The 9169-nt window shown below is 42.3% G+C and overlaps 2 non-coding genes across 2 annotated transcripts; one reads left to right on the top strand and one right to left on the bottom strand.

The window, feature by feature from the left end:
- The first annotated feature begins 2138 nt into the window (after positions 1–2138).
- On the top strand, positions 2139–2210 carry TRNAA-AGC (transfer RNA alanine (anticodon AGC)). Its single transcript has one exon. It is a non-coding gene; the product is annotated as a tRNA-Ala (tRNA).
- A 3479-nt stretch (positions 2211–5689) lies between these two features.
- TRNAS-GCU (transfer RNA serine (anticodon GCU)) lies at positions 5690–5771 on the bottom strand. Its single transcript has one exon. It is a non-coding gene; the product is annotated as a tRNA-Ser (tRNA).
- Between the last annotated feature and the right edge of the window lie 3398 nt (positions 5772–9169).

Below are 9169 nucleotides of genomic sequence, written 5' to 3' on the forward strand. Positions count from 1 at the left end.
CAAAGGTCAGCAGTTCCAGTCCATCAGCCACTCTCTAGAAATACTATGGGGCAGTTGGATTTTTGTTTTTCCTTGGGAAAGGAGTCCTAGGTGGACTTAAATAGTTAACACTTGCTTGTTGCTAACTGAAACATTGGAGGTTCCTGTCACCCAGAGGCACCTGCTGATCTACTTCCAACAAAGAGGCACCTGGTGATCTACTTCCAACAAATTAGCCATGGAAAACCCTGGAGAGGACAGTTCTACTCTGACACACATGGGATTGCCGTGAGTCAGAATCGACTCGATAACAACTGGTTTTCCCTGAGAAAACACCTCCAAATATGGATTCCCATTACTTTATTGAGACATCTTATCATGTGCAATGCACAATGGATTAGCAGTCCCTCTCCTTAACCAGTCAGCCACCTTGTCAGGAATACAGGGAAAGAGAATCAAAGAGAAGGAAAGCTTATACACTCAGTTTTGCCCTGAGGTAATTTAGACATCAGCATATCAGGAGGTAGCCCAGAGCAAAACCAGTCATATCTTTTTGTGGGAGATATGCTCTGAAAGTATTTACTTTAGCCTCTCTCTTCCGGAGGGCCTGCAGACAGCATAGTAAAGATGGGAACTTGGTCACTTTCTACCTGCACGCTTGTCCATATCCTATCTTTTCTTACAGACCCTTCTCCAAACCCTATCCCTTTTCTCTCTGCCATCTACTTCTCTGCTGCCGCTTCTCCCCTTCTGTCAGTGTCATCCTTTCTCTAGCCATAAACCTCCCCCCTACCACTCTTTCCTATTGATTCCCTTCCTCACACTCACTCCTCCTTGCATTCTTTTTCAGACAGTTGTCTTTCTAATATGGTAATAACTTAATCTATGAAGTTAATAATTTATCTACGTAACTAAGCGGTAGTGTGGCTGAACAGTCTAAGGCCCTGGATTAAGGATTCTCTCTCTACGAGGGCATGGGTTCGAATCCCACCGCTGACAGCTGCACTGGTAAACCCTGGCGGCCTAATTTAAGAGCTATGGCTACTAACTGAAAGGCTGGCAGTTTGAATCCATGAGGTGCTCTTGGAAACTCTATAGGGCACTTCTACCCTGTCCTATAGGGTCGGTATGAGTTGGAATCGACTCACTGGCGACGGGTTTGCTTCTTTTTGTTTAATCTATGCATTCCGGGTACATGTCCTCTCCATCCAAGATTTGGATTTTATCCATCATATCTGGATTAACAGTAGCACCACATCGGGAATTTGCGACTTCTCCAGGCACAGGGAAACTTTATAAAGAGCGAATTTGTTTTGAAGTTTGTGCCCAGCCCACGAAGGGCTTCTCTTGTTCTTTCCTCATTAAGGAAATAATTTTCTCTAAAAAGAGATGTTTTAAAGACAGGAGTGCCCATCTTTCACCTCTCCCTTTTGACTTCTGACTTCGGTCTCTTCAAAACCAGAGCTACGGCATCGCGGAGGCAAAACTACATTTTCAAACCCAGGTGCGGGACACAGGCGTCTGCAAGAGCGTGGCTGTACTTGTCGCTCTTCGTTTCGATCTAATCGAGCTGTTGCTGTCGAGCCGATCCCGACCTCATAAGGTTTTCAACGAGTGAACTGTCAGCCTTTCGGTTAGCAGCCATACTTACTAACCAAGGCGTCACCAGGGCTCCTGTTTCGGTCAAGTACTGTGAATTAGTTAACCTCTAGTCTTCTTTCCTCACCTGGATCTTCATTCCTTTGCAGCACTCGTGGAACTCATCTTTCTATTCCCCTGTACTATCTTTTGTGCCTTTCTGTAAGCTTCATAGGCAGAGAAGAACGACGTTTCAGGAAGACAATCAAAAGACTTAACAGAACTTTCAATCCCGAGACTCGCCCTCGTGGTGGACTGAACTGACAGACTTTTAGGCAGTTGGCTAAAAGCAGTCCTTGAAGAAGCCAAAGGCTGTTGGAAGATCGCAGACTCATTTGGTTGGAATGCTTTTTTTTTTTTTTTTTTCCATTTTCCTTGCATAGCTGTGAGGCCTGATGCAATTCAGGAACACAAGAATTGAACATAATGGATTTTGACTTGCAAAAACTGACCTTTTAATATGCCTACAGACCATGCTGGAAGTCAGTATTATGAATTGTTCTCATAATTTTCTTGTAACAGGGGGTATAGCTCAGTGGTAGAGCACGTGCTTAGCATGCACGAGGCCCTGGGTTCAATTCCCAGTACCTCCAAGTGTTATCTCCCTTTCTCACTGACTGGCACTTGAATATGGTCACGTTTGTTCCAGACTTCTGCCATTTTTCTCTTCCTGAATATCTTTTCTTGTGTTTTTCCTACTCACAGAAAGGATAAATTGCTTGATAGTTACTCTCTTGGACCGTAGTCCTAGACACTCTATGGGCCTCCCAACCTAACTGCTTAAGAACAATGATGTAAGGAGGAACTGGAATAAAAGAAGGTGCTCACTCAGGACCTGCTGATGGTGAAGCAACAACATCCCACCGTGTCACAGACCGCCTGTTCTCCTTTACTACAATTTCTCATTATTATTAAGAAGTAGGAAAGAAAAAGACAGATGGAAAGTAGGGGGAAGTGACTGTTGACAAATTCCTTTTGAGTCTTCTTTTTTCCCTCACCTGTGCCTGTGTCAATGAAAAGACAGCAGTTTCAGGAGGAAGGTTTCCATCTGATTTTCTTTTTCCCATTCCTCCTACACTCACACCTACCCACATAATCTTGGTCAGCAAACAAACAACAATCCATTGCATCAAGTGGACTTCAACTCATAGTGACCCTACAGGACAGAGTACAACTGCCCCATAGGGTTTCCAAGGAGTGCCTGGTGGATTTGAACTGCCAGCCTTTTGGTTAGGAACTATAGCTCTTAACCACTATGCCACCACGTCTTCCTGGTCAGCAAAATGTCGGTCCAATCACCAGTCATGGAGATCTGTGATCCCAACCACAGAGATCTGTGATCCCAACTCTTTGTTAACCGTGAAGTGTTTGGATACTATCCAGAGGAAAGGGATATCTCAGGAAACCTTAAGTCTTCCAGCATCCACAGTTGAAAAATTATTTCCAGAGGTGGAAAGAGCTGCTGAGCTCTCTTAAACCACAGCAGTCTTGAGCAAAAAGAGCTGCATGTTCCTATTGGAAAAACACCCATAGTCCGTTTTCCTTAGGAGGAAGGGAACTTTCTGACTTCCTGCCTTGTAGAGAGAACAGAGGGGACATAGGCAACCCTGGTAGTCTCAAAGTACTTCCTTAGCCGTCTATATTTTGTGCATTCTAAAGACCTAGTTCCAAACCTTCTTTCACCTTCTCTTCTAGTTCTTCCACATCCACACCCACTCCCCTCCTCTTATCTTCCCCTTCATATTCTTCATCACTAATGTGTCACCTTCACCTTCCTTCTCACTGTCCCCTTTTATCCTGTCTCCAGTGCTTCCTCCCAGTGAAAGAAAAACTTTCGGTGGCTCAGTTCACTCCAATTCCTTCAGCACGACTTCCTAGGTTAGCAGTTCTCAAACACAGCTGAAAAATGGAAATATCTGTGGAGACTTTTCAATGATATAGATCCCATCCTTTCCCTATCCAGTGATTCTCAGTCCATTCAGGATCTACAAAGGTGGATTCAGGAATACATATATTCACGAAGTTCTCAGGCAGTTTCCCAGGTTTGGGAACCACTGCATCCTGATATAAGACATTTACTTCTCTTTTAACTCTGTATTGGACTTTGTTACTCACCGTGTTATCTTGTAATTTCTTCCTGCCTCCAAGCTCCTATGTCAGCTACTTCCCAGTGCCAACTGAGCCTCAGCCGGTTATTCGAGGGAGGTTAGGATAAGGGAGATGACTAGTGCTGGAGAGGAACCAAAGAGTTGGCAAATAATGTATTCCAATATTCGGGAAGATACAAACCTCTCACCCGAAGAGGGGAAAAAAAACCCACTGCCATCGAGGTGATTCCGACTCACAGCAACCCTATAGGACAGAGTACAGCTGCCCCATAGAGTTTCCAAGGAGCGCTTGACAGACTTGAACTGCCGACCTCGTGAATAGCAGCTGTAGCACTTAACCACTATGCCACTCGGGTTTCCAAACCTCTCACATCTAAGAAAAATATCAGGATGAAAACTAAAAGCAAAAGAAGACACAATGATTAAGGATTACCTCCTAAAACTCATGTGTGCATTGACTGACACCGTAAAAATTGGCAAGAGGCAGAAGCTTCTATTCTTTTAGCCTCTGTGATGGCTGAGGTTTGAATGCCTGTCGAGGAGCACGAGTTGGCTGTTAAAAAATAAGTTTAATATGCTTGCTGTTCTTGCTCAGCCCCCAACATGCCTCCCTCATGCTTGTTTGTGTTTCTCAGAACCAGAGCTGCAGCTTCAAGAGACAAAGCCACTACTTGATTTCCTGACCACGGTTTTGGACTCCAGTGTTTGCAAGAACAGTGACAGTCCGTGACACCATGTACTTACTGTTTTTCACTTAGGATCAGTTTTCTCTTTCTATGTGGATCTAAATTTCCCTAGCCAAGTTTTCAGGTTCTGCTCTTCTGTATCTTTGGCCCAGAATTCTCTGATAGTCAGAAGTAGTGGAGGTGCAGGACCCTGGTGTGATGCCTGGCAAATCCATAATACCATGAAGACCGTGTGGAGAAGGAGTAGCTAATTTGGAGTTTCAAACTGAAGCCATTTGAATTAACACTTCCTTTTTAGAGGGTCACTATGAGTTAAAATCAACTCAACTGCATTGGGTTTGGTTTGGTGGGTTTTTGCCGTGCAGTGGTTAAGATGATCAACTACTCACTGAAAGGTTGGTGGTTCTCCATGGGAGAAAGACGTGGAAGTCAGGTTGCATAGATTTACAGCCTTGGAACCCCTATGGGGTCAGTATGAATCAGAATCCACTCAATGGTGGGGGGCTTGGAGGGGCAGGGTTATGCATGCCTGTGGTTGAGATTTTCATCTCCCAGGGTTTAACCACTCCCCGTCCCTGGAAGGAGCCCTGGTAGCACAAGTGGTGAAAAGCTTACTTGCTGAGCAAAAGGCAGTTCCAGTCTATCAGCCACTCTCTAGAAATACTATGGGGCAGTTGGAGTTCGGTTTTTGCCTGGGAAAGAAGTCCCAAGGTGAAGTTAAATAGTTAACAACTTGCGTGCTGCTAACTGGAAGACTGGAGGTTCCAGCCACCCAGAGGCGCCTGGTGATTTACACCAAAAAAATCACTAAAACTCTAAAGAAGACAGCTCTACTCTAACACATATGGGGTCATCATGAGTGAAAATCGACTTGATGACAGCTGGTTTTCCCTGGGAAAACATATTCAAGTTTCTCTGAGCAATATCGGGACTCCAAACCATGTATAGTGAGGTTATGAAAAGCAAGGGGAAAGCGATGTTTGTCTAGAGAATCCGTGCTTGGCCGAATGGAAGATGATATTCCAAGGATGTATTTCACTCCTTGGGCGTCGCTGATCACCTGTCAGCAGTCAAAAACAAACAAACAAACCTGTTGCAGTTGAGTCAATTAGAACACACAGAGACTCTATAGGACAGAGTAGAACTGCCACATAGGGTTTCCAAAGACTGCCCGGTGGATCCAAACTTTTTACCTTTTGGTTAGCAGCCAAGCTCTTAACCACTGTGCAGCCTACGGCTCCAAATCTTACTCACATGACAAGTGGGGAAAAGAAGAAACGACGAGGGTGGGATTCGAACCCACGCATGCAATGCACAATGGATTAGCAGTCCATTGCCTTAACCACTCGGCCACCTCGTCAGGAATAAAGGGAAAGAGAATCAAAGAGAAGGAAACTTAGGCACTCAGTTTTGCCCTGAAATAATTTAGACACCTGCATATCTGGAAGTAGCCCAGTGGAGAGCCTCACTAGGGGGCTTTGTGGATTAGTCAAAAAAACAAAAACAAAAACAAAAAAAAACTGTCTGCAGGGCCCTTTCAAGCAACTCCCCCTCCCCATCTGTCTTTCTCTTTAATAATAGTGCAAAATGGGAGCTTAATGAGCACGATTTTGTTTTGGGTGATTGAAGAGATTTTGTTAGCATTTGGTTCTTCTTTTCCTCCCTTTTTTGTCATACTCCTTCTACTGACACAGTCACCTTAAGGGATATAGAAGCTCATAGCATAGAAATGAAAGAGCATTCAAGGAAGTCCATTGAGTTGTGTTTTTTCTGTCTATGTGTGCAGAAATTGAATGGAAAATATTAGGAGAAGTGAATTTGTATTCCCTCAAGACTGGTTTTCAATAGTGTTGAAGCAGAGAAAAAGTGTAGAGGTACGGAGGATGGAAGCCAGGGCCACATACATGCAAAGTGTGTGCTCTACCTGAGATTCATGTTCCTTGAGCATTGGGGTAGTGTTGGTCAGTGTTAAGAGGCATCAGCAGCTGCTTTAGGCAGGAGGTGCTCAGGAACCAGTGGAGGATACTGATTCTTTACAGGGCTTGAAAGTCAAGGCAGAGGATTGGAAATGTGTTGGATAAATAGCCACAAGAGGTTTCCATGGTGGCTTTTTTACAACCTCGAGTTGTTAAAAGTCTCTGTCTTCTATTATGGGTGTCAAAGAATCAAGTCCCCATTTTCAGCTCTTGATTTCCTCAATAGTTGACTTAACCTGAGGCACAAAGCTGAAAAAATTAATATTTTGGCCATCTAAAAGCCTTCACTATATTTGCTGTTTGCTCAATCAGAATATATTTGTCAGATTTGATGTAGGAAAGCAAGGGCAGAAGAATACCCGATAGTGATGTACTCTGCATTTCAATGTAAGGGTCTTTTCTACTCGAGATATCGGGTAACTCAAGGGCCCTACGAGCAGTCCAGAAAAGAATTCATAAGACATGAACAAAGCAGCAGCTTCAGGATTTAGAAAAGGTGAATTATAAGAGTAAGACAGAAGGTAAATAGACAGGATTTAAAGAATAAAAGTGAATGAAGCATTTATTCATTTAAAAAAATTTAAGTCATTTTCAAACAGAAGTAGGTACAGAAAAGGGAGTTCTGAAAAACTGTGGGTGGAGGGGCATGGGGGAAAGCCTGGAAGAGGGAGAAGATAAACTCATATGAGATTCAAGATATCTTGGAACACACCTGTAAGAATGTTACACAGTGAACTCGGCTAGTGCTTTGGTCTCCAGCCTTGGATTTATGAGTGATCAGTAAACACCTGCATGTAGAGGGTGAATAAAGACTGAAAAAATGTACTTTGAGATTTGGGGGTTAGAAATTCATTTGTGATACTTGTGGAAAATAAATAAGCTTGCCCCAAGACTGGCCTAGAACCCTGAGATTTATCATGGTGAAAGCTCAATTCTTTGAACTACATAAGAAGATATTAAAAAAAAAAAATTCATTTCCTGGTACCACATTTCTAGTGCCTGTGAGCCTTTTCTCATCATAGTTTGCACAAATATGGGCCTTTGCGAATACTTATAGAAATAACACTGAGCCTTTTTCAAAATTGGCAGAACATGATTTTTCTGTCAGACTTGTTCTTTCAGTGGGCTCATAGGATTTGTACAAAAAGAACAAGGAACAGTGTGTGGTAGGTTTCACTTAAGGAGAAAACTAGAGTGTCACACACAAAACTGATGGGAATGTGTATATGTTTGCCTGTGTGTCTGTGTATGTGTGTGTAAATACTGGGTGGTGTCTTAGCTGTTGATGTTGTAAAATCAGTATGTGTAGTGTCAAGCAACCCTCATTACAGTATCATTCAGAATATTTTCACTGTCCTAAAAATGTCTGTGCTCCACTATTCATCCCTCCAAACCACTCTGAATTGCTGGCAGCCACTGATCTTTTTACTGTCTAAAAATTTGTCTTTTCTAGAATGTCATGTATTTGGAATAATTCAATATGTAGCTTTATCAGACTAACTTCTTTCACTTAGCAATATGCATTCAAGATTACTCCGCCACTTTTCATAGCTTGAAAGCTCACTTATTTTTGTTCGTGAATAATACTCCATTATATGGATGTGCCACAGCTTGTTTATTCATCTATTTAAGGACATCTTGATTGTTTCCAATTTCTAGCAATTATCAGTAAAGCTGCTATAAACATTTGTGGGCAGGTTTTTGGTGGACATAAACTTTTATTTCCCTGGTAAATACCTAGATGCACAACGGCTGAATCATATATTTGCATATGCCTATGTGTCTGTATGGGCTCTACTTTGCCCCTGATGGACTTGTTCTAATTTTCTTCAACTTCATCTTGAACTTCCATAGGAGCAATTGATGGCCTGTTCCACAGTCGTCCCCTGGCCTTGTTCTGACTAATGACATTGAGCTTTACCGTTATCTCTTCCCACAGATACAGTTGATTTGATTCATGTGTATTGCATATGGTGAGGTCCACATGTACAGTTGCCGTTTATGTTGTTGAAAAGAGGTATTTGCACTGAAGAATTAATTGGTCTTTCAAAATTTTATCACGCAATCTCCAGGACCGTTACTATTACCATATTTTCCAACAACCAATCCTCCTTTGTTTCCAACTTTCACATTCCAATCACCAGTAATTATTAATGTGTCTTGACTGCACGTATCAATTTCAGACTCAAAAATTGGTAAAAAAAAAAGTTCTCAATTTCTTCACCTTTGGCATTAGTGGTTTGTCCATAAATTTGAATGACAGTTGTATTAACTGGTCTACCTTGTAGGCATGTGGATATTATCCTATCACTGACAGCATTGTACTTAAGGATAGACCTTGAAATGTTCTTTTTGGTGAAGAATGCAACCGCATTCCTCTTCAAATTGTCATTCCCAACATAGTAGGCTATGTGATTGTCCATATCGAAATGCCCAATACTGTCCATTTCAGCTCACTAATACCTAAGATATTGATCTTTATGCATTCCATTTCCAATTTAACATCTTCCAATTTTCCTAAATTCATGCCTCCTGTATTCCACATCCCAATTATTAATGAATGTTTGCAGATGTTTCTTCTCATTTTGAGTTGTGCCACATCAGCAAATGAAGGTCCTAAAAGCTTGACTCCATTCACATCATTAAGGTCGACTGTACTTTGAAGAGGCAGTTTATCCCCAGTCATATTTTTTGTGCCTTCCAATATGAGAGGCTCATCTTTCACCACTATATGAGACAATGTTCTCCTGCTATTCATAAGGTTTTCACTGGCAAATTTTTT

This window comes from Elephas maximus, chromosome 1 (assembly GCF_024166365.1).
Source record: "Elephas maximus indicus isolate mEleMax1 chromosome 1, mEleMax1 primary haplotype, whole genome shotgun sequence".
In the NCBI taxonomy this organism is placed as follows: Eukaryota; Metazoa; Chordata; class Mammalia; order Proboscidea; family Elephantidae; genus Elephas; species Elephas maximus.